Source organism: Haemorhous mexicanus, chromosome 2 (genome assembly GCF_027477595.1).
Source record: "Haemorhous mexicanus isolate bHaeMex1 chromosome 2, bHaeMex1.pri, whole genome shotgun sequence".
Classification (NCBI taxonomy): Eukaryota; Metazoa; Chordata; class Aves; order Passeriformes; family Fringillidae; genus Haemorhous; species Haemorhous mexicanus.
The window spans coordinates 103,696,643-103,723,138 of record NC_082342.1 but is presented as its reverse complement, the minus strand read 5'-3'; the positions used below and the strand labels follow the sequence as shown (position 1 = coordinate 103,723,138).

The window sequence follows — 26,496 nt, the reverse complement described above, 5'->3', positions numbered from 1 at the left end:
TGCAGGCTGAATTACACTCACTTCCTCCGACAGAAGTGGTCCCTTCAGATCAGGGCTGTGGCACACTGGTGGGCTTTCATACAGCAGATGCCATCTCAGATACCTCTGCAATAAAGGCTTTGAGAATAAAGAAGCCTCCTCTTCTTTAAAGCTGTTCATCTGTCATGCTTTCACATGTACCAAATTCAAACAGTTTCTTTCTGTGCTGTGGCACTGTGGCAAGGTAAGCCCTATAAAGTTGTTGAATTTAAGTACTGCATGACAACTATATTTACCTCTTGTCAAAATAAACCCTCCACTCACAAATACTCAAAGTTTTCCAGTTGCTCATATTTTCAACTTTAAGCCTGTTAAAACTTTGTAATTGAGTTACCGAAATGTTGGTCAAACAGTAAATACCTGTGTATGCTGTAAATACCTGTGTATGCTGTTAGAGGAGTGCTTTGGCCAGGCTGCTTGAATACCAGCAGCAGCGTTCCACTGCTGTCTAACTCCTCAGCAATGATACCTGCTCCTTACTACACTGGCCTTCAATTAATTCTTGAGTGCACCTTGAAGTATTGGTGATATTCAGAAAACTTGACATTGACTGAGGTGCCTGAGACAGTAATTTTCCTACTTACACAGATTTATGATGGCCTCCCTCAACCCATGAGAGCACTTGGGGTTAAACTTCAAGATGGAACTGACAACATATTAGGAGTTACTACACTGGAGTTCTCTGATGGAACAGAAGCAGTATGTGCTTATTAGGGTCAGTGCATCAAAAAACAACCAAGAGCCAGATGAGCATGTGTGTGTATCCAATGGACTGAGACTGTCACCAAGTCCAACTGTTGGCTTACCACTGCCAACACCATCACCACGTCAATTAAGTCATGCTGCATGAAGATGCCATACAGCCAAGGAGAAAAATGTAGTGCTTATTTCCCTATTAATTAATTGTTCAGCTGTCCTCTTCTAATTAGACTTTCTACACATTAGTTTTAAAGGATCAAAGGCAGACAAAATGAGATAATATTGGTCTCTCAGGTCACTCATCCAGGCCAATGTTCCAGGGCTAGTTTTTCTATCATTAACTGCCAAAGTCTCAAAAGCTCTGAGGAAACGTTAATTTTCAAAGTGTAATGAAGAAAATTAATATGAGGCAGTCCCAAGATGTCTATTGATGACGTATCTTGAGAAATAGTTCTATGGACCTTTAATACAATACTAGCAAAGTAAAATATTTACAGAAGAGGTTGGTCTCGCCATGGAAAGGTCAGTTGCAGTCTCCTGAAAATTTCTCATCTTTATTTGTCAGACTGTGCTGTTTCCATCAGACTGCAATTACTTTTAAATGGCATTTCTGTGAGCATTTTATGCAAGCCCTTTCAGACAATTTCTAAGTCAGCTAAGTGCAATTCTGCTCTCCATTCAGCAGCTGTCCATGCACAGATCCAGCAGACACACAACACCTGCCCACTGCTCACAGTGTTCAGGGATGTTAAACCACGTGTCAGTTTGGGTTCACTCATCCTAGCACTGGCATTCTTATTGAGGATGTCCAGGAACGTGGGCTGTAACAAAACACCAAAGTTCCAGAAAAAAAATGCTCAACATGGGGAATTCTAACCATTCAAAAAAACCATCCCAATGCTGATATGACAGACTACGCTTTGAAAGAGTGACATAAACCATTCACCTGAGGGAGCCACCAGAGACCTTCATAACCAGCAATGGTTATTAAATACATTCCAACTACTGCATAATTTCTTATGTTCAGCTTTCAAAAATGGAGCCATCATGATATTTCTAGAGTAGCATACATTTTCATATAAAATTTAATTTAAAAAATGCTAAATGCAATAACAACATCCTTCTGTTTTCTAAAATAACTTCTAAATTTTTGTAAATATATATGGATGGTCAAACTGAGTTCAGAATTCACTTACTTGGGAGCAAGAAAGAAAAGAAATACAACATCTTGAGAACATCTCTGTAGAGGTCTCTTATGTTCCTCTACATTATCAGAATTAGAATAGAAGAAGCATTCTTATGCTCTCCTGAATTTCCAGCACTTGTTTAGACACCTTGATGCAGTCACACAGTCTCTTGAATTTTTATTTCATTTTTGTTTCAATAGTGGAAACAGATAAAATAATGAAGGTTAAAGCTGAAGGATATGATGAGACAACTTTTCAAACTGTGGAAATTGTTACTCCATTCACTTATCTCAGGATAACACAGAGATTATCAATATGATCTAGCAATTGAAAAGGGTGTTCCAGAGAGTAAACATAATTCTAACATTCACATAATAATTCACATAAGCCTTGTTGATTTCCTCTTCTTTCTTTCCAAGAGATGCTATGTAAATTTTCATTTAGAAAAGAATTTCTGTCTTCTGATGACTTATTTTTAATGTCTGTTTTTGCTGACACTATGTTAGAAAGCAAGAATCATCACTTCATGCAATAATTTTTTTTCTCTAGTCTGGATGCAGCAGATAACTCATGCCCCATGAGAAGGAAAAGTTTTGAGATAATTTGTGCTGGGCTATTTCTCTTCATTTTAAGTGGTACAGCAGCTTAAACTTAGCCTAGAAGTCAACAAAAACTTTATGGCACAGCTAATGACTATTTTTGCAGAAGTGTAACTCTGTGCCCAGGTTGAAAATCCACTGATGATTGAACAAGCAAGGTGCAGCTCTACTGTCACAAACCATCAATCCAAAGCTGGACTGGAGAGTGACTGCCTATGGATTTGAAGGAAAGTCCCCTTGCTGGGATGGCCACAGCATCTTCTGGAGTAGGGAAAGAAATGTTGCTGTCTTCCACAATGAACACTGACTCTAGCAGAGCTCTTGTTTGCCTGCCTGGTCTTCACAAAACGTAGGCAATTGATATACTGATAGTAATATAATGCAAATATTGCTTCATTAGCATGTATATTATCAAAACGGTTTCTCCCCTACTCTGATTTTTGACTTTGGACAGAGAAGATCTACCATACATGCTGCTGCAGTATTTTGTATAGTTTTGTATAGTATATTCTAGATACTATGGATGTTAAGAGATCAGTAAAAACAATTATTTAATAAAATGCATTATCTAATGCCAAACACCTTGAATAAATAATTACATCAATGAATTAAAATAAACACTAGTATAACTTGTTCCTTGCTGAGAAACAAGAAAATCACATACTTTAGAATTATACTTCAAACTGGAAATAAGAAACTAAAAGAAAAGATAGTTGAAGATGTCAGAAAGTGTAGAGGAGCAATGCCAGTATCTGTATGATTGCAAAAGAGATTTATGGGAGTTACATGTTAAAGAGGAGGAAAGATCACTAAAGATGAGAAAATCTTACAGATATTTTTACTATGTGACAAATTAACCATTATCTTTTACGATCAGAGCTTCATTTTCATTTGTCAGTACTGAAGCACTAGAAACCATTACAGCTGCTATTCATAATCTGTACGGCACTGGCATTTTCATTTTCACATTTGGGCATTGTGTATGTAGTAATGAAAGGTCAGGCATTCACACACATCCTTCATCCCTGCAGCTATTCAATTTTTTTCTTTCCTTTAATGCTTTTCAAAAAGCAGAACATGAGATAAATTTTGCTGATTAAATGTTAAATGCTTTAGGATCATCTTGTTTTAGAGAGTTATCTGAGTTTTTATTAATAATGCATAACATTCACTTAGGGCTATTTTGTGGAGGAAGTCCTTCACAGCTTATCTTAGCTCAAAGTAACTCAGCCAATAAAGAAAAAGAAATTAAGAAGAGGAAGATGCAATTGGAAACGTGATAAAGCTCTTGAATTCTGAAGAATACTGTATTTTCAAGCACTATATTATATACTGTTCTCAGTTCAATATTATTGGCTTTATCATTGTTTCTTAAAAAACCCCACATTCATTCAAAGAGTGATGGTATTTTTCTTTCAGATGTCTGAACACTATAACTTTTGCTTTTCAGTCTTATCTGCTTTTTTGGGACCAGACTATCTCATCCAATCCAAGAGCATCTCAACCCTTTGTTATGGAACACAATGCTAGACTAATGTTTTAAATAATTACAGATTGCTGGAAATGGTTTTAAGAAGTAAATGTTCAAATAAAACAAGACTCATTCAATTCCTCATTAAGAAAAGTTCCAGCAGTGTCTTGAGCATTGTGGCTTTTATTATTAGTATTACTGTAAATATCATTATATCTGCAAGGTTAGACAGTTGATGGACACTGAGCTGCAGAGACTAATGCAGAATGATTTTTGCTTACTGTGTCTGGAATAGAAAATTGATTGGTCAGATGCCAAAGATAGATCCATGTGCCACTGGAACAGTAAGTGATAGAAACATGATTTTATAATGATTTGGAGGAGCAGCCAAAGGGGCTACCTTCTCAAGCTACCATTCACACAGTACAGTAATTCAGACAGCAGTCTCAAAGTGCAAACTCTTTGGTTATATTTATATCCTCATACATTATTTTATTTATTTAAGAAGTAGACTGAAAGGAGAAGAAATTGAGATAGAAATTCTGCCAGACAATTAACCACTTGTTCCTGTTAAATTGCATTAGTTATTAAAAAGTCCTGCCATGTATATATACCATATATCTGGAATGTTTCAAACTGAAAGGTTCATCCCCTTTTTTAAAAATTTATGTAAAGAAAAAATTTATTTACTGTGCTAAAATCAATTAGATGTAACTTTAAAAATCTATTCTCTTTAAAGCTTTGTCAAATCTTTCAAACTCATATTATTAACTGTCATTTAATAAATCTAATTATTTATGCTGGTAAACCAAAAAATGCATTTATGCTGCTATACCCTTTATTTTTTCCCCTTTTTATGTATCACTAGAACAAGACGTAATTTTTTAACACTTCTCGGGACTAGTATGAGTCTCTCTGAAAACTTTCAAAGCAAATGTATGCTGCTTATAAACATGGTTGTTAAGATAAAACATAAATTATACTTAAGCAGAAACTCTTCCCTGAAAAATGAAAATATATTGTAAATTATAGAGGGGGAAAGAATGTTTGAAAAGGGGAGAAGAAAATTGCCCTGCAGACTCAAACCAAGTATAAAATGCTGAATGGCTGCATTCTTCTATCCACACAGAAAATGAAGACATAATTGCAGTGCAGTCGGACACAGAGATGTGAGCTCTAGTCTAGATGGGTAACACCAGCAGTAAAAATACGATGCCAGTCTCTTCAGTATCTGTTCTAAAGCCGCCCACGCTTGCCGAGCCAAGCCGATGTTTCGGTACCCGCAGCCGGCAGATTAAAGTTCGCTCGGGGACACGATTCACACAGGCACAGCTGCCGTGCCCGGCCCGCCCCAGCCCACCGCCTGCGCAGCGCCGCCTCGCTCCGCGCCGCGGCAACGGAAAGAAGAAAAAAAAAAGAGAAAAAAAAGAAAAAAGAAAAAGGTGAAAATGCAGCAGTTTATCCCGGTCCTCTCCCGCTGCGGGTAACAGTCAGGGCTGAAGGGAAGGACAGGAAAACAACTCAGCTCTTCAGGAAAACAGGGGGAGGAGGGAAGCTGTTCACGGGGGAGGCGAATCCATAACTCACCACATAGCTGCAGCCAGAAGGTGGTAGGAGGGAAGATGCGTACTGGTGTAGGGGAAAAAGAAGATGGGACTGACCCGATGTGACTTGCTAAATTGATTTCATAGGTATTTCGTACGTAATTTATTTGGTGTACTTGTATTTGCTCAGCGTGCGGCTGACAGGGCGCTGCTGCTGCGGCCCGCAGGAGTCTCCGAGCCGGCGCCCTGCAGTGGGGGCTCCGAGCGGCGGCGCTGGGACGGAGCCTGTCCTCGCACAGCTCCTGCTCCCGGCACTGCTGCTCTGCCGAAGCAAGCAATCAGTCAACACGAAACGGTGAAGCGAGTCGTCTTATGTAAGCAGAAGCCATGGTAGCGAAGGAGCGAGGGCCCATGGCCGCTGCTGCCTCTGGCTGACGCTCTGAAGCAGCCTGGCCTGTCCATGGCCATCTCCCTGGGCACAGGCCGGGCTGGCTGGGCCAGGGCTCTGGGATGGAGCACGCAGACACTCCCCGGGAGCTGCAGATGAACCGAGGTGAGAGATGGCAACGAGCGGCTCTGTTGGTGCAGAGGCAGCACGACCAGCCACCCCCGCAGCCATCCCAACAGGAGATTCACCTCGCGCTGTCTCAGGGCATGAGGTACCACAGCTCAAAGCACTTCTCTAGATGCTTTCTGAAATCAGAGGGGTTTGCACAGCTGCAAATAGATTCTCCAATCCTCAGCAAGGTTATAGGCAGCTAGTTTGGGCTAAAGACTTGGTTTTAAAGAGTTGGAGCTCATAGAGGTGAATTTTCAATCAGGTGTGAGAGAAGTTTTATTGTTCAGGAATTACCCTGGCCTGTCAAACACAGAGAGAACGACAGGCTCTGTGGGCTGCACTCAGGGTTTTAGGCACCTTGAGTCAGCTACCTGGCCTTTGGATACTGCAGGGCTTGCTCTTGTAGTCTGAGCCAGCTCATGGAATGCTGCGTAAAAATGTATCCTTTATTAGCCATGTAAACAACTTCACTGAGTTTGAGAAGTATGGAGCACAGAGGTGCCCTTCCTACAGAATAACTCCTATAAAGAGCAACCTTTGGGGTCTGCAGATTTCTTCTCTTGGATGAACATCCCATTTTCCCCTTGAACAGCTTGTACTTCTGTTTCATCCATTGTATGTTGAGGACTTTCATTTAAAGCTAGTTCATAAACTTCAGGCATCACAAATATCCCTCACTTCAGCTGCAATCATGAGATAAGCACCAAAAAAAAGCGCTTCAAAAATGTGCTTCACTTGTACACACTGACAACAATCTATCAGTGCAAGAATAAATTCCTTGTTCCAAGGACATGCATTAAAATTCAGTTTGCAAAGGGGACATAGGAGCAGATTTAGCATGGAAGGATATATGTTCCTTAAGGGCTATAGGTCAGACCTCAAGATTAAAAATAGGCTTTTAAAATTGAGTCTGACAGAAATCACTGTATCTCTGTGTTCCAATGGACATAATATTCTTCATTATGTAGGCACAAAGTAATTTTTTTGTGTCTAATTAGACTGCAAATGTGATTTGTATAAAGCAAATTGAATCATTATTTCAAAATTACATTTACTGCTAATGCCAGAGTGCCAGATTATGAGTATTGGCTGGCAGATTCTTTACATCTACAAGTCAGTAGTTTTTTGCATAGATGTGAGGAAAACAGTTATGAGTCCATGCTCAGGAATAATTTTGGCCTTTAAGTCAGCAAAAAGAGGATGAGAGCAAGAGCAAAATCAAGATCTAAACAGAGAGGTCACAGGACACTGATGATGCGTTTTTATCACCTGCAGCCCTGACTAGACACCAAACTGCCACTAATTCCTTATGTCACACATGGCAAGAGAAGAATAAAAATAATGAAAAATAGTTGAAACTATCTAATCTGTTATTCTACAAAAAATAATCCAGCTACTAGAAATCTTTTAAACCTTCCAAATCCTTTTTAAATTTTTTTGTTTGGTTGTCTTTTTTTATTTTCAGTATACTTTTCATTTCCTAATTCTGTCCTATCCTCAGTAAAAGATAAGCTCAGGGCAAAAGCTCTTTATCTAAAGGATCAACAGCCACAAAGGCATATAAGGAAAAGAGGCAGGGGAAAGAAGCATGTTTATAGAATCACACTCTCAAAGCTAATCGTTAAAACAAAAAGTGGAGGAGGGAGATCGGAGAGGTTTGAGAGGGTTTATTTTGTTTATTTTCCTCCCTCTACCCTCTCCCCAGCTGCAGCTTCCCAAGAATTGTACAAAGGTCATACTTTCCCCATGGCTCTTCTAAAGATCTGAGCTCCAAAAGCAAAGTTTTAGTAAGGTCACCTGTGAAGGGGATCTTTGCTCCTCAAAATCTGTAAATTCACCATTTGAACGACATACTCTTCACATGTTTAAAGGCAATTATAAACAATCCCCAATCCACTCTCCTAGTTCTTTGATTCATCCATTCATTGAGGCCAAATATTCAACTTTTGCTTTTCTGTTCTGCATGCTGCTGCTGTCAGTATCATTAAGCTATTCAGTCAGCCTGACACCCCTCAGTGTTCTGGAAGTGTGGTGGTGACTTTGTACTTCCCTCAGTGTGCTGCTGCTGCCACCTTGTACATTGAAGCAGTGCCTTCCCTGAGCAGAGGCCTAAAGACCTCTTTCTGTTCTGTCCATGGGCAAAGAATTCCAGGTGTCCCAAAGGCTCTGTGTATTGCAATGGCCTGCACAACAAAGTCATTGGTTACTCAAAGCCAGCCACTGGAGATGCTTATGAATCCCTAGAGCTGTGTGACATGACCTTAGACCTGCCACTCCTTTTATCTCACTCCCAAAGGGTTGGCTCTTGGAGAGGCAGGGAAAGCAAAGTCACCCTCCCTGAGCTGCCTCCCTGAGCTTGCTATGGGGAGCACAGGAAGAAGGGATGACTCCTCTCCAAGCTGAAAACTTTTCTTCCTGTGTCCTAGGAGCAAAAGACTCCAGCTGCTTCAGATGCCATTTACTGCCTGTCCATCTACCATTATTAAGAAGTAATTTGGAAAATTATACTGCTCTGGAAATCTAAGAGTGCTTTCCCTGTGCAGAGTAAGGGTGAGATCCACACACAGTCGTTCCTGTTCCAAGAGAAATGGAGACAATGATCACTCTATAGTTTCCACTTGAAAAATCCATATTGTATATATTCATTAAGGAGGTCTTTGATTATGTGTGCAGCCAATGATTGAAGAACCTACAGAACCTCTAGGTTCTTACTGTGCTGCTTTTTAAGGAAAATTCAGGACTGTTGCAGAAAGTGCAGTAAAAATCACGGGAGGGAAAAAAGTGCTTATGCTTTTTCTAATTAAAGGGGTGTAGAAACAGATCTTCCCCAAGAAAGAATATTCCGTACACAAGTCATTGTGTGGTCTCTCTGACCTTTCTCTGAAACAAGTGGAGCCATGTCTATCAAATACAGCATGTAGCAATAAAGGACCTTGGATCTCTTTTGGCTTGGTGGTTCCTAAATGGTTCGTTTCCTCTTGCAAGTGATTAACTTTTTCATAAAGCTTGTGATAATGCTCACATTCAGAGGTTACCCAGTACCTACAGTATTGACATTTTTTGTTGGCATTTGCTACTCATCAAAGTTCTCCTAATCTTCAGCAATCATCACCAATGTATTTGTTATATGGAATTATATAACAGTAAGTTCTGAATAAAATGAACTTTCTCTGCATAAAATGCTTAGTTCAGGAAAGAAAATTAGTTCACTGCAAACCACATGACAATGTGTGCTGTAAAGAAGGGTGTTATCAATTAAGAACATATTTTGTTTTACTTATTGAAGTTTTAATTTAATAGGTCAGTTTGAAACTGAGGTATTTCTGATGCAGCCTGCTTTGTATTTTCATCTCTAGCATTGTACTGGTACTGGAAAATTAAACCAACTAACTTAAGGAAAGTAAAAGGAGAAACATGGAAAATGATGAAATTTGATGTCAAAAACTTTCCTATTATTACAGAGTAGATGGTAGTGATAATGCAGATAAAGGTAGTTATTACAATCCATCAGATAAATGGTCAAACTGCACATAATACTTGTGAGGAAGAGGATGAAGACAAAATTAGGAGGGATGTGGCAAAGGCACAATCACCCTTTTCTCCCCCTCTAACCTCTTTTCATAGTAAAACAGCCTCAGGGAAAAGAAGAGGCACTGATTTGTATCAGAAACTTTATCTCAGTGCTGTCAAACTCATGCATTGAGTAATGGTGTATCAAAGCCTACCGTGACTTCAAAGCCATGATGCCAGCTACGATAAACTTCTATCTTCTGTTTTTGCATTCTTGGTCTTTCTGAGCTCATGATTTTATGCTTTCTGCCATCAAGATGACTATGCTCTTCCACTGAAACAACACTGGGACTTTCGTCCATTCGCCTGAATACCATAACTCATAACAAAGTACCTAACAGTTTTATTTAGACTCATGAAAGAAACAGAGAAGGATTTCAAAATGCTTGCTTTTTTTTCAGCTCCTACATTAAAAAAAAACAAAGCAAACTACTCTTTTTTTTTCTGTTTCAGCTAGCAAGTGATGTTCAAGGGTGTTATTTGCAAACTGTGCAGCCCGTGAGCCCCTGCACCCTGCCCCAGAGATGCTGATGTGAAATTGCTTCAAAGATAAAGTGATGCAGTGAAAAAATGGTAGGAACATCAGTACACAGACCATTGTACTGAGGCACAGAACAACCATGAACATTTTAAACCTCTATATGTTTTCATTTACAGGTTGAGGAATGAACAGATCAGGGTCAGCCTGGCTGAGGACGACTTGGGGGGCTGTAGATAAGAGGCTGGATTTGACCTGGTAACGTGGACTTGTAGCCCAGAAAGCCAAATGTGTCCTGGGCTGCATCAAAAGCATTGTGGCCAGCAGGGTGAGGGAGGGGATTCTGCCCTTCTGTTCTCATGGATGGTTGCATCCAGCTCTGGGATCCCAAGCACTGAGAGGGTGTGGACCTGTTAGAGCAAGTCCAGAGGAGGCCACCAAGATGATCAGAGGGACGGAGCACCTCTCCTGTGGGGAAAGGCTGAAAGAATTGGGATTGTTCAGCCTGGAGAAGAGAAGGCTTTGGGGTGACCTGATTGTGGCCTTCCAAGATTTGAAGAGAGCCTACAAGAAAGATGGAGAGTGGCATGTAGTGATAGGACAAGGGGCAGTGGCCGAAAGAGATTAGGTTCGGACTAGATATTAAGAAGAAATTCTGAGGGAATTTCTGAGGGTGGTGAGGCATTGGAATAGGTTGCACAGGAAGCCTGCAGATGTCCCATCCCTGGAAGTGTTCAAGGCCAGGTTGGATGGAGCTCTGAGCAACCTCTGTCTAGTGGAAAGATGTGCCTGTCCATGGTAGGGGGGTTGGAACTGGATGATCTTTGAGGTCCCTTCCAACACATGCCATTCTACAATTCTATGATTTATTTACAGCTGTCATTTGTTGTCATTTATACTGTCATAAAACCTCATGCTCTAAAAACTCTTCCAGTGTCTCTCTACTCTATGGTTTTTTTTGCAACATATAGGATTACCTAAAGAATGGGTCTGGTCTACTTGAAATATCTAATTTTCATGTTGTGTTTTCTGAAAAAAACCAAACAAACAGTGCCTTACTAAGCACAGAGTTTCAGATTAGGGAGGGTGATGGGAAAGGGACCTGCAGAGGCTGGCATGGGTTATCACTGGGAATGGCATATCCCTTGACTACCCTAGATCAAATAGGGAAACATTTCCTTAAAGCCTGTTATTCCACCATTTGTCAGCTGTGTCTTAAAATTAGGAGGCTACAAGTAGAACCACTGCAACTTATCCAGGGGATAAACATTAAACAGTCTGATTCAAATGCCACTGAAATCTACCAAAAAGACTACCATCATCTTCAGCAGGCTTTGGATCAGTCATGTTGCTGGAGGATGAACATTTCTCCATTGTTCCATTCCAGGAAAATTACACACAAAAGCACAACAGGCAGCAAAGCAATACCTTTCCTGCTGCATTTAAAACACCTTTGTCAAATTTTCCCTTAACAAAGCCTTAAGCAAGTAGGGACTTCTAGTCAGAAAGCAAAATATAACCATTTCTGGAAGTAAGCAGTATGCATTTTAGCATGTATATTTATGGACACATCAGTTATAGGTTCAACGTACAAATTATTCATCATGATTAGAGCTGTCCTTAAAAAAAAAGCCCAGGCATTATTCTCCCTGCCTGCAAAAACAAATCCACCATGTATCTTTGGTAAACAAAAAATAGTTAATTTACAAAGCTGTAGAATTGCTTTATTTGCACTTGACTGTTTAACACCCAAGGGTTTTAATAGATTTGGCACTAGCAGGATAGGGTGAAACAACACTATTACTTTCTCTGTATTATGCTTAATAATTATAAATTGCTGTGTTTTATCGCTCCATTTACAATAAGAGTATTGCTAAACAATTATCTTAACAAATGTATTTTTGATGGAAGAGCCACTGATGTTTGTCTTTATAAATTAGGCTAGTCATAAAAATTCATGTTTATAATAGTATTACCTTATTTGAAATAACAAAATAGTCCACTGGTGGTGCACTATGAGCACCTACTGGGAAATTCATGGTATCCTGCCTCATATATTAGATATCTAAAGGAACAGCCTTGATAAAAGCTTTTTTTTTCCTCCTCATTGTTAATGACATCCATACAAAAGTACTGTAATTATTCTAAAGCAGCAGCTGAAAGAAAAACTCTCATGGAGATATTGGTAATCTGTCATGAGGAGAATACTGTGATGACAGCAGACAATTAAAATCCAAATATAATTTTCTTGAAACAATTTAACTGTTCAGAAGCATCTATCAAATACTTAAACAAGTACATATTAGAATATTTTCCTCAAGTTTAGTATTTAGTCAATAGACTATAATTTCTGTGGAATATGTTGAAGAGCAGGATATGAAAATATCTTAAAAATGTACAATAGCTGTTCAAAGAAGTTACTGCACACTGCCCTTTGACAAAACATCATCTTTATAATCAAGGAATTAGTAGTAAGAAATCCCACTGTAAATGAACTGCAGCTTAAATAAAAAATAAGTTTTAGATCAGTGACTCCTATCAGATTAAGGAAGTCATGCCATATCAGTCATGACCACAGTACAACCAAACCAAATTATTACTTCTTCCTACTGTTTCTGACATTCAGAGCTATAATTGCCAAAACAGAATTTCAGTGCAGAAAAAAAGAAATAGTGCTGAAATACACTGTAAACTCTCTATGTTCAGTATTGTGTACCAGAAAAGTAACTCTGTATCATCCTATATTTGACTTCCACTTAAAAACTAGGTCATGAGCCCCAGTGAAATAATACAGACCTCAAAAAGCCAAAACCCAAACAACACACCAAAGAAAACGAAAAATTATTTTAAAAAAAAGTCCTGTATAGCTTCAGTATCTGGTGAGGCTTCAAGTCAGAAAACATCCAGCTGTGGACAAGCCTTTGAAAGGCTCTATGCAGCACTTAGGGCAGGGAGACAGAACACAGGTATGGGTGACAGTGGACAAGAGCCCAAGAGCAGAAATTCACTGCTCTAAGAGAGAGCTACTTATTTTTCCTCCTTCCTGGAAAACTCACATATTCTCATAAAGGGCTGATAGTCCCAAAGGAGTAAGTACAGCTTATTCAACTCCTCAAAGTCCAGATTTAGGTAAGAGATAGAGCAATCTTACTACTCTGATGAACTCACAGATCCAAGACCAACACACAACTTATATCTGACTTCATCCAAACTTCCTGGCTAATTATTTTTGGTAGATGTTTTGTAAAGGCCTTATGTTATGCTTGAGCTATAGCACATCTTTCCAAACAGATGCAAGTTTATAATTTAAGGACTTGAAATTATGAGGAATGACCACAGCTCTATCTTTTATCTCTCACAGTGTTATTAGCTGTGGTTTCTTAGGACTAGACTGGACTCTTTTATCAAACTGAAAAGATACCTGCTATCCCAGTTTGTCCTTGTTCAGATAAAACTGTCTTGATCTGTCCTGTAGCAACCTAACTAGGCTGAGTTTCTTATGAATCTCATAAAAGGGGAAACTTGTGGTTAATTTTTGCTACTCTTCCCAAACTACATCCAATTACCAGCACACTTTCAGGAATGGACAGCACCGCAGGCTTTCTAGGGTTATATATAAAATTTATATTGCCTCCCTACTCCCACTTGATATTCTTTTTATATCCATTTCATATTCATTCTATTACCTACAATGTACTGCTCTGAAAGGTCAGATTCAATGAATTATTTAATGTCGTGGCAAGCTGAGGCACAAGGTGCTGTGTCTTAACAGTCTTTGGTAGTTTCACCCCAGGCTGAGCTTCATTATGTGAGCCAAGGGGATCTAGAGAGGAACGGTCTCAATACCAGCTTTAATCCACTTGCTCAGGCACAGTCACCCTGCACTTCACCTTGGCCAGACTTCTTCTGAAACAAAGTTCTATACTGGGAAACAGCACCTCCGTTGTAATGCTAGCACACAACTTTCAAAGCTCTTTTACCTAAATTTCTGAACTTCTGGAATTTCACCAGCTATTGCCACATGGCAGTGGTTCCATCACCTAGAGGTGCGAGCAACCCAGGTCCAGAGAGAGTTAAAAAAAAAGATCAGAGTGCTGGAGCACCCGTGCTATTAAGACAAAATGAGAGAATTTGGATTCTTCAGCCTGGAAAAGAGAAGACTCTGGGAAGACCCTATAGCACCTTCCAGTAAATTAAAGAAGGTCTCTAAGAAAGACAGCAACCAGCTGTTTAGCTGGGTCTGCTGCAATAGGGCAAGAGATTTTAAACTAAGACAACTATGTTTAGAACACAAGGAAGAAATTCTTTACTTCAGGGTGGTAAGTCACTAGAACAAGTTGCGCAGAGAAGGTATGGATGCACCATCCCTGGCAGTGTTCAGGTTTAGACTGGAAGGACCTCTGAGTAACCTGATCTAGAGGAAGATGTCCCTGCCCATTGCAGGGAGGTTGGAACTGGATGGTCTTTAAGGTCCCTTCCAATACAAACTGCTCTATGACATGCTTATTTTGTCATCCTTAAGTACCAGCTTTGCCATGACCTGCAGTCTGCCCTCCTGAACTTCTCAACATCTCATAGGAAATGGAGTTCCAGTTGCTGCCTTACTTACTTTCCCCATTTTAACATGTATTTTTCTTGTAAAAAAGTAATGAAACATGCTTTTTTTTTTTTCTATTGGAGAGCATCACAATGACATGGTAGAATTCGCACCTTTTATTTATCACTTTTAGGTTGAGATACAGGAAATATTTCAAAGAAATATTTTAAAACTGTCTAAGCAACTCTCCTTATAATAGCTTAGCTGTACAAACCATGTAAAATGGTCATGACAAGATTTTGGGTAACATGAGCTGCAGAACCTCAGGATCTTGTTTCTAAGTAACTCATAAATCCCAAATTCATTATAATAGAGTTTTATGAGTCATATTCCTCTCTCTCCACACATACATACAAATGCCTGCACACAAATGTAGAATACAGACTGCATGCTTATGGCATGTTATGTGTCCAACAAACAATCCTAAGTCTTACATTAGCAAACTGTATCCCCAGTCTGGAGATATATATATATATATATATATATAGATATATATATATATATATATATATACACACATATATCTGGGAGCATAAATTATGCCATTTCCTCTTTGTCCAAAAAACCATAGTGCTAACCTATGTGCTGAATTTTCTTCCTCTCTCATATGTCAGTGTGGTACAATTCCTTCCTTAAACCCATGGCAGTCTGAATGAATTATTGATGAACTCAAGCCATCTGCTGGACACTGCAACATGACTGTAATTGGTGTAGAACACTAAGAAATTGATTCAATACTTTTTAAGGGGAAAAGGAAGCAGTATCTTTCCTAATGCAGTTGTCCTAATATTTAATTAAAGACTTTGAACACAAATAGAATGTCAGATGAAATGCAGAACAAAAGGGTATTTCTGGTCACAAAAGTATAATTTCCATGTAAAGCTGAGCAGTAAGGAGAATGACACAAGATAAAAAATTGAAAAGAATATGGATTACAAACTCAATTAATTGTTTTAATTTTTTGCTGTCTTCCAACATGGAGAGCTTTTGCTATTTCTCTTGATAAACTCAGGCAGATGATATTTTCCTTTTAAGTCTCTGGCACACTTAAATGACACACAGAAAATAATACTGAGCAGAAAAGATGAAGTATGGAATGAAGATTTCAGTGTAATGACTAAAACTCATGATTCCTATGGTTTTTATGAAATACAGATGACCTAAAGGGTTTTCAATTGCTGTAACAACCAATTTCTTCTACAAAAGAACTGCCTTTTTTGCACAGTGCTTTCTGAGTAAATGTCCTGCTGAAAAGCTGAAGTGTTCATAAAATGGGTAAATTCCATGATACAAGATGACAAGACCTTTGCCTCTCCTGGAGTCTTGTTTGATTCATAAGCTGAACAAATGTGGTTTTAACTAAACCTCCAATCAAACTGAATTACTTTATTTAACAATATAGACAGTGGACTGCAGGGATTTTCACTTGAGCAGTAAGTAAAATATATGAAGCTTTAGTCGGCATGAGGAGGAATAGGAGCTAAAAGAACAATTAACATTTCAGCACATAATATGTAAGAAATATGCCTTTGGGGAAACGTAGGCTGATGGCAATCTGGTTTTATCTCTGCAGTCTCTCCTTTGGTATTTGCAGGCTCTAGTTCAATATTCTAACTTCTTGGTTTCTCAGAACCAGCTTGTTTCTCAAGCAAAGCCAAAGCAAGATTCCAATATAATTTGGAAGTCACCTACTTTGAAATATACCATTTGTCTTTCCTCTCTTCCTGTTGCTGCTTTCAGGAGGTTTGTGAACACTTGGTTGTTAAAAGTCAAGCAAAAAGTCAAACAGAAAATGATGTCCATGGGAAAAAAAAGCCTAGAGAAGCTAAAGAAGTAGCTAAAATACTTCTCTTACACTGCTTGTTATGTGTTGCCTGTAATAAATTACTGATGATCAGTTGTCACATCAGAGATAAAGGAAAAGCTGACTAATAAATCCCAGAGAAATCTATTACATTAAACTGCCTTTTGAAGCATTCAATGTTTTTAAAATTTATTATTTTTAGCTATTTTTATTTTCTACTAACTTCTACTAGTTTTTGTCTCAGATTAATGAGAAACTGTTTTTCTCCTTTGACGTCCCACTGTGACCCAGTCATCCAAATCAGTGGTAATATTTAACTGAAGAGTCTCACTTTGGGGACTAATGAGTCAGAATATGTAAAACTGTTCTCTTCCCCTTTTAACTAACCTCCAGATTGGGCATATCAGGTAGAGTTAGAAGTAGATACTCAATCTCTTGGCAATTTTGGCAGTCCTTGTTGGCTGCACTACCACTAAAATAAAAATATGATCTAATTCTGTGTTCAAACTTCTCTAGTCCATCAACCAACACAAAAATCCCCACAACATTTGTATTCCAACTACATTAATCTATCAACAGCTAAGAGAGACTGTGAATCACAAAATTATTCTTATTGGAGGGAAACAGGAAAGAGAAAGGACTCACTAGTGACAGTCTTAAGCCTTTTGATCAGAATTTTTAAAAATCTTCAGAAGACCCAACAAATCAGGCCTTGCAAATACACAAAAAAAAGTCTGAAAAAATCAAAGTCAATTGCACTGAAAGCCAGATCCAATTATTTTACAAAACAATAAATCTAGACATCTCTCAATCAAAAAGAAGTTGCAGAGAGTTTTATCAGACTCGGATTCAGAGAATCATATAAACACAGAATTTCCTGAGTTGGAAACGATCCACAAGAACCATAATTCTAGCTCCTGGCCCTGCACAGGACCACCCCAAGAATCACACCACGTGCCTGAAAGTGTTGTCCAAACGCTTCTTGAATTCTGTCAGGGTCAGTGCTGTGGCCCTTTCCCTGGGGAGCCTGTTCCAGTGCCCAGCCACTCTTTGGGTGAAGAACTTTATTCTTATATTGAATCTCAACCTCCCCTGGCACAACATCAAACCTGGTTTTGTCTCTTTGCCCTTTCCAATCTAGTTTAACGATTAAGTATTCACTTGGGTACTTTCTCATTTCTACTATTTTTTGTGCTTTTCCAGCTCTTTAGACAAACTACAGGTTATAGGTTTCAAGCACTGACATCCCTAAGATGTTTTTGGCAGGTTGAAAGGCAACATTGCCATGAGAGAAGGAGTATGAAATGGAAGTGTAGAGGTAGCCACTGAAAGTGGACCCTAACGTTCTGAGGGACAGCCACCTTACAGACACACCCAGCTTCAGGAAGCACCATTCTTCATTTTATTTTACTTTATAGACTAAGTGTCATCTGGAAAATAAATAGAATTATGAAAGTAAAAACTAACTCTGAGAATCAGGAAGACACAGCATCAGCATGCCACAGAGCTAGAGAAAGATCTTGTCATCTTCAGGGACTCCTGAGTCAGCTTCCAATTACGCAATTCATTAAAATTATACTGTTATAGCAGTGGATCATGGAGTACCAACACCTCTCCATGACATTTTTCTCTGAGTAGGATTTTACTCATTTACAGTCACTCTCCTTATGTCCTTCCCTCCCCAGGGAGTGCTGCTTCCACCTTGACAGGGGAAAAAGCCTGAAAACTAAAGACTAAAGATACTTCAAATTAGTGGAAATATACCAGACATTGCAAATTGGTCACAGTCCTTTCACCCTTCTCTCTCAGCAGTTTAAATTGCCTTTTACCTCCTTTGAACACTGGTGCATGTAAAACTGCCACCTTCAAAATAGCATTCCTTATGAGAAGGTGATGCAAATGCCTTTCCCTCATACTACGTACCTGTAGCTGACAGAAGTCTCCAAGGGTCAACTTACAAAACCATAAAAATGTCGTGTTTGCCTCTCAGCTCTTGACATCACCTTTGCCATCTTTCTATCAAAATACAGCATTTTGGTGTAATTCAGAGAAACTACAAGCCACTTTATTGACAATGCAACCTACATATCAGTGTTTCAAAGAACTACTTCTCTGTCACCCTGAAGCTATTTAGGCAGCAGATAAAAACCAGTTAATTTCTGTGATTCATACAGCCACCACTGGCTCAGGATAAAAGGGAATGCTGATGCCACCACTGGGAAAAGCCACATTGTGAAAGCCTTGCCAAAGCATCACAGGCCCACAACCATCCTGTCTTCTCAGAAATGGCTATGTTTTGCCCTTACAATAGCTTCATTAGCTGATGTGTATATGCTGAATTAGTCAGCAGGACTGGCAGGGAGTTGTAAACTTCCCAGTGAGGGCAGACAGACACTTCTGTAAGGACAGAGTTACTTTGTGAGTTCTGTGCATGCAGTGGTGAAGGCATCTCAGTCCTCTTCCTACTTCACAGCCACTCCATGCTGGTAGACCCAGGTGCATGGCACAATCCTCTCCTATCAGCCTAAACTGCTTCCCCAGTCCCAGAAACTGTTCTGCAGAGTCTGGTGTTTCCCAAACAGCTCCTGAAACTGTCTCTGGCTTGTGTTTCTCCCTGACTTCTACTTTCTGCTGATTAAATTTCATAGTGAATAAACCTGTGTAAGTGCAGCTGTCCTGTTGTAATGTCTTCAAGGCATCCACAGAACATTCAAGTACAAACAGCACAACGTAAAGGGCTGGCCTGCCCAGCATTGTCTTTGAGGATTTGGAAATGTCACTTCAAAAGAGACATATAATGCAGCTGGGAAAGAGAAACATTTCAATTGCAGTAGTTTGACACCAAACTCTCCAACCCTCCCTACCCCAAACACAGGACAGATTTTTAGCTACCTCCTGCTACATATTCCAACCAGATGTAATCCTTTGATGCACGAGGCTTGCATAAATAGTACAAAGAAGGATAAACATCTATTGCAAAGCATGTAATATAAAGGTAATTCATCACATGGAAGCATTAATTCATAATAAACTCAAAGCTGGGTGTTCATTTGAATGACTTTACATGGAAACAATTACTCTGAAACATTCACATCAGTGCATCTGGCTTTAGAGCAAATCTTCCATTTGGACAAGCCAACATTTTTGTTTAGTTGGATGAGAAGCAATAAGCTTGTCAGAACAAGCTAATGAGAGCAACATTTGCTGGTTCACATCTGAAGAACCAATCAGTACAGTTACTTGTGTTTGGGCACAGCTGTTCCACATCTCCATTCATACCCTTGCATTCCATAAAGCAACTTGTTAAGGAACAGCTGACCTGAAATTCATCACGGCTGACTCCTTTTTCTAGAGAACAGAGTGAGATGATGACACAATGTTTCAAACACATGACACATCAGCCTTGAAATTTCAAAAAAGGGCCTACACTTGCTGACTCTGAGGGCCATTATGCATGGTTAACAGAAAAAGAAAATTAAGTTTACACAGCACTCAGAGCATCTGAATTATCAAGACCAAACCTTTCTAAACCATGTCAGTCAACCTTCTGCTAAGAATAAGCAAGGATATGCATGCTTTGAGAAATACAATGGATTTAAAAGAGAACAACATCCATAGTTGGCATTGATTTTAACAACAACAAATAATATCTCTGTACAGCTTTCAGCTCTTACAGACCTTTGAAAAGGTGGGCAGGCATTTCTGAAATGCTATTGCAGATTAGTAATTAAAATCTGGAGATACCTGAATTAGCCTTCAATATATTAGCTCAAGAACAAGAAGCACCAAAACAGCCCAGAAAAGAAGATAAATGTGATAATATGTGTGCTCTCACAGATTCAGAGCTAATTTGAAGTATGATCCAGTTATCTCTGTATTATGTTGCAGAAACACCTCAAAAGATAGAAGATACATATCTAACACCCCTCAAGACAGAGAGGAATTGACTTCTAGTATCCTAACTCTGAGCTCCCTGCATGGCCTAGCTGATCAGATGTAGCTAATTAAATGGCAGAAAGTTTATCTCCATTGATGGCACTTGTAAACTCTTACAGAACACTTGGTCCAACATTTTGTCTCTTTGGTCACCATTATGTGTTTAAAACCTAAAACACTAGCAATTTATCAATCAGGGCCTGACACAAAGTGGGTACAGCCTCCAGATTCATATATTGAACTGGGAGTGTAATGGTGTACCTTCAAATTAAAATGTCTGCATGACTGGTTTTTCAGGAAAAGCAGTTTTCAAGGTTCATGATTGCTAAGCAGTATCATAGCTAATAGCTTAATATGCTTGATTTTTTTCTCTATGATGCTGATGAAGAAAGAATATCTTTAATAGTAAGTTCAGCAAAATTACTTTATCCAGTATAAGAAACTGTCTAAACTACATCCAGAAACATTTGAAAAGTGGCATTTTCAGCTGCTGTGAGATGATGATGATGACAGGCACTGTCAATGAGCTCCCTTTTACACTTACATTTAGCTCTGAGGATGCAGAGTAGGAAAAGTGGTTCCCTGACATACACAGAGTCAAATGAGAGTGACAGAATCCTCATTCATTTCACAGTGATGGTGAGGAAGGTCAGTATTGATTAAATTCATGTTAGCACTTAAAATGCAACATGCAGCCTAAAATCACGGAGGGTTCCTTCTCTCCAGTCTTATGGCAATACACCATTAAACCATAAATTCTGCTGCAGAATTGAAAGAATCTTCTAGATCCTCTTGATGAAAACTTGCTGTGACATTAACATGCCAAAGAAAGATTTATTTCAGAGACGTTTTTGAGTCATTTCTCTTAAATAGAAAATAGAGCCAACAAGAAATAAAAGCCCTTAATGAATTTCACCTTTTTCTTTTCTTGCTTTGCAATGTAAGTATTTTAGTGGAATTCCAGAGGATATCAAATACTGATTTACTGCTGTAAAAGTTGCAAGGAATGGACTAATCTAGCCTAATTTAGCAACCTAGAAGTCAGGTGTTTACTTAAAAATACTTTTCTGTTCTTTTCTGTAGTCAATAAAGCTTTCTGCAACAAACTAGTTTTTCCAAAACAAGTATTTCAGATGGATTACCCTCTTCTGAGGCCAATTTCTCCTGGATGGCAGCCTGGATAACTATTTTAATTAAAGTGTGAACAAAGTACCACTGCCATGCCACTACTCACTGCTTGGTTTATGGAGTAAGCAGTACACTTGTGTGTCGCTTAAAATTTCAGTAAAATACCTTGCTAAGTAAAAAGACAGTTTACATAAGTTGGGATCCTTGTAGACTAATGCCTACTTGGTGCAATCTAAGAAAAACAAGTTACTCATGTTATAGGAGTTGCCTATGAACAGTTAATAAGGCAAATTACTTGTTAGATATTTTTCTCTGTTTCAAAAAAAAAAAGGGTTGGTTAAGCTGATTCTTACACAGATAAAAATGTAACATTAACCAATGATAATGAGATACATGAATTTGTGAGCAATCAATTAATTGACACCATACAATCACATACCTTCTAATATGTCAGTGTTGCACTGTTCCTCATCTTCACTATAAGGAAAAAATTGCTCCATTGTGCCATGACTTTGTTGTTATCTCAAAATACTGATTGTTAAGTATGTGTGAAATGCTATAACTCACAGAATCTGTATCAGCAGCAAAATAAGTCCAACATAAATAGCTTCTGGTAAGTTTTGAACTGACTGCACTTCAAATACATCCTTTGTATTCTGTTCGCATGCTACTTGCCTTGACTTGAGGTTTACATTTAGAAAAGTGATCTTGTTTCTTCCTCTTTTTTGAAGTTCTGTAACTGTCTGTCTTGAATGGAATTCATCTTGACCACAGCCTCAAGTGACTTTCATAAAACTGACCTCTCTTTGCAAGGGAAACCATAAACCTGACTTCTGAGTTTGTGCTGGAAATAGCTCAGGAGAACAAAATACGGTGCAAAAGCCATTGAACAGCACCCAGAAATAATGAGTCCAAATGGATTTTGTCTGCAAACCATACTTGATTCATAGTTCTGTAATCTTGGCTTTCAAAGGACGACTTGAACACTAATTAAGTGTTGCCAGTAAAGCAGAGCCAAATGAATCCAATGGATCAGAATGACCTGCAGGGGATATTTATAATGAATATCCCTGATAATCTCCAGACCTAAGACTTCCTAGAATACAAGAATGTCCCTCAGTCTTAAAAAACAAACCAAAATCTCTCACCAGGTTCCTGCTCAGTACCCCCTGGAGTCAGCAGAAGTGGCTATAGCAGTTTTCTACTTAAGGAAGATTATTTTCAGTAATGAATGTTAAAAAAAGCTCACACATAATTAAAGTATTACAAATAGGAAAATTTCTGTATTATACATTGCATTTAACTTCTTGAATTTTCCTGTAGTAAAATCATTATATAAAAGGGACTTTATTGAAAAACCAATCTAACTATTTCTAATCATGTAGGAGTAACAGACAGTGAATTTGGAGCTTATAGGAAAAGGGCTGAAGAAAAAAACTATCTAAAAGAAATTACTGTGATTTATTTTGTGAGAAATTTAGAAATAAAGCTAATTTATTGATTAGGGATATATTTTTTTTCAAAAAAATAAATTTAATTGAAATTTTTCAGTTACCCTTTTAGGGCGTCATTTTGAAATTTATTTTTTTTTTAGATAGACTTTTTTTAAGAAAGCAGAAATTGCCTCTTTCATTTTCTTTCCCTTCAAGCTCATAATTTTTCATAAGTTAATTTTCTGACAATGTTTCCCTATAAAACAATTAAATATTATGTTTCAATAAAAACTCTGTTTAACATTCAAGGTTGACTTAACATCTAACATTTATGTGTATTTTGCTTAGAAGTTTTGAGCTTCCCTAATCCTGGTGAAGTTTGATGCTCACCTGGTTGTGAAAGCTGCCTTTTTCTTTTCTTACACAATTTAGTTTTTTCTATTTGACATGCTATGATCTTTAGATCAGTATTTTGAAAGTAGATTAATTTTTCCCACATTCTCTGCAGTTATAATGACAAATTGTTTGTTGACTTTACAAAAAGCTTTGAGGGAAAGCTGCATAAAAACAGCCACTGAATTTCACAAGAATATAAAATATACCTTGTTATAGCCAATCACTAAGAGACCACAGACAAAAAATAGTGTTGGAATATCAATTCCTCATTAATGTGCTGCAGTGACCACAAGACAGTACAGTTTAAGATCCTGAAGAAAGAGAGGAGGAGGAGTCCAGTCTAAAATCAGAGTGCAGCTTGTTCAGGGCACTGGCAAGCAGGGTCTTTTGGAATGCAGCTCTGAAAGGCCAGAGCCCAGTAGAGCTGGGTGATCTTCCCAGAGAGCCTCCTCCTGGTGCCAGAATGGTCCATTCCAATCTGCAAGCAGGCAGGCAGGACACCAGTGCAGCTCCACAGGGAAAGACTGAACAAGACCAGTGCAAAATGGAAAGAGATCAGACATGGAAATGGAGACAGGTTACCCAGGAGAAAGAGAAGCTGTACCTGGCCAGGCAGGGATGGGGTTTGCAAAGCTCAGTTAGCAGTGAAATGTATCCAGGATGGATGAAGGATAACAAGAAGGGTCTCTGCAACCACAACAGCAGTGAAAGCCAAGGGAAGTACAAACTTGCTGCTAAACTGACTGGGTAACCTGATGAACAGGCTCAGATGTTTGACACTTTCTTGGCTTTGGCCTTTAGTGGTAAGGTCTGCTACCCTGGTCCCTGAGCTTAGTGACAGAATTTAGGGAATGGAGGCAGACAAACGCTGAGTTAGGGATTGCTAAGGTAAGAGTGACACTCACAAGTCCATGGGCCTAGATGGGATGCATCTAAAGCTCATAAAGAAGTTGGTTCATGTTTTTTTGAAAGGCCACTGGTTAGGAACTGAAACACCTACCCATTGTGAAATCATCATATTTGGAGATATTAAAGACTCGATTAGGAAAGTGCTGAGCAGCCACATCTAACTTTGACACTACCTGGCCTGGAGCAAGAAGTTAGACTGAATGACCTCCAGAAATCTCCTCTCAGTTCTCCTATGCTTTTGTGATTATGCTCGTTGTGTAACCCATGCATTTAAAACACCCTCACTGCTGACAACTGAGATGCTGCTACCTGCAGGAAAACAAGATTTCAAAACTTCTCCCACACACATTGAAAAATGCAGGTGCATTGCAAAGTTGCAGATGTATCTAGTGTATATGAAAACCTTCAATTACACAGAAGAGAGTCACTATTTCATCGGTGTAAAGAATTGCTTATACTGTGGTGTCAGGACTGCACATTGACAGTGCCTAGTCATTCCAGGCATGCCCACTGGCATGAAAAGAAAGCTCTTCTTTTCAAATGCTGTAACATACAACCCCAATATATTTCACTCCAAATTTCACCAAAGAATGAGTCTCTGTCAAAATCCCAACAGCAGACAGGTTTTGAGAACAGAAGTAGAATTACAGAGTAAGAAAAGCATCACCTAAAGCTTCCCCTGAAATGAAACAACACTTAATTTGACATTACTTATGTAGTCAATGTAATTGGGAAGGGTGACATTCTAATTGAGTTTCTCATTTGAAGGCAGACAGAGAATCAACTATACAATAAATTGTCTCAGGTCTAATCAGTCTATTTTCCTTGCTGTTATTACTATATATTGCTAGAAGCAGAAAATGAGATGGAGAACCTAACTTTGCTTAATATCAAAGAATCAGAGAAGGAATATAGAAGACACTATTACTGCTTTATTGAGAAACAAAGACCTCAGAAATTAGTATATGACCATTTTTGAGGTTTATACCAGTAGTCAACACAGAGCACAAGACAGAACTTTATTAGGAGCAGGACAGTTCCTTCAGTTTAAGGAGTCTACTCATCACAAGAAGCTCTTAGCAAGTTTTGTTTGTTAGTTGACTTGCAGGTTAATACCTTTTTGAAGAAAATCTCAAAATATAGTTTATTCCCACCTAACACAGATGAAGGCTGACATTTTTATACCATTTCTGACATTTTTATACCATTTCTGCACCATCTTTGGAAGATTTCTTTCAGCTAAACCCCCAGCAAACGAGCAGCTGTTTGCAGGAGGAGTACAACTGCTGTGGCACTTCCTGGCCAAATTTCTGTTAACAAATATGACTCCTCAAAATTACACAGGTAACAGTGAAAACACTGATAGCTGTAAGTTTTGAGAAGAGGTACCTGTACCAATAAAACCTGAGCATCTCTCAGAATCAACAAGACCCACCAATTCAGAGTTTACACCAAAGGAAAGAATACAGAAACAAAACTGGTGTACAGCAACCAGGCTACTGGAATTTACTTATTAATTCTTAAGGTTATTTTTTTAGTTACTTGCCATTTTTTTGTGCAATGCACTAACATTTCTTGTTACTCCAAAAGCAAAATTTATTATATTAATTGCAATACATCTTTTTCTATATCCTTAGTATTTACAAGTCACTGTTCTTTCTTTCCTTCTACATCCCATTACAAATACTGACATTTCTCCTTTCCTGTATTATCCCCAGCCACTTTTTTTAGGTCTAGTTTTCTGCCTTCTTCTCTCTTTCCTGCCTGCTTCTTTCACACAAACTCACCTACCTGCATTCCATCTAAACACTTTCTGAGCTTCTCTACATATTTACATGCATTAATTCACTCTCAAAAATCACCCTACCACATTTTCTTTATTCTTCACATAAGACAAACATGACTTAACTATCTTCATGTGAAAAATGAACAGTAATGCAACAGTTGAGTGGAGCTTCCATGCTTCAGGAATCATCTTTTCAACAATCCATACCAAAAAAATTAGTACCAGGAAAATACTACTCTTCTTTTGATACCCAAATACTTTGGAGGTACTCCTGGATAGTTTTATACTTTTTCAGCTACACAGATAACATTTTAAGAGGACACTTCATTTCAATACTACAATAATTCATCATTCTTCATTA

General features: G+C 38.6%; 1 protein-coding gene across 10 annotated transcripts in view; it reads right to left on the bottom strand.

The window, feature by feature from the left end:
• The window catches only part of FRMPD4 (FERM and PDZ domain containing 4), a 331,755-nt gene that overhangs the window by 36,424 nt on the left and 268,835 nt on the right, over positions 1–26,496 (bottom strand). The window lies entirely within an intron of this gene.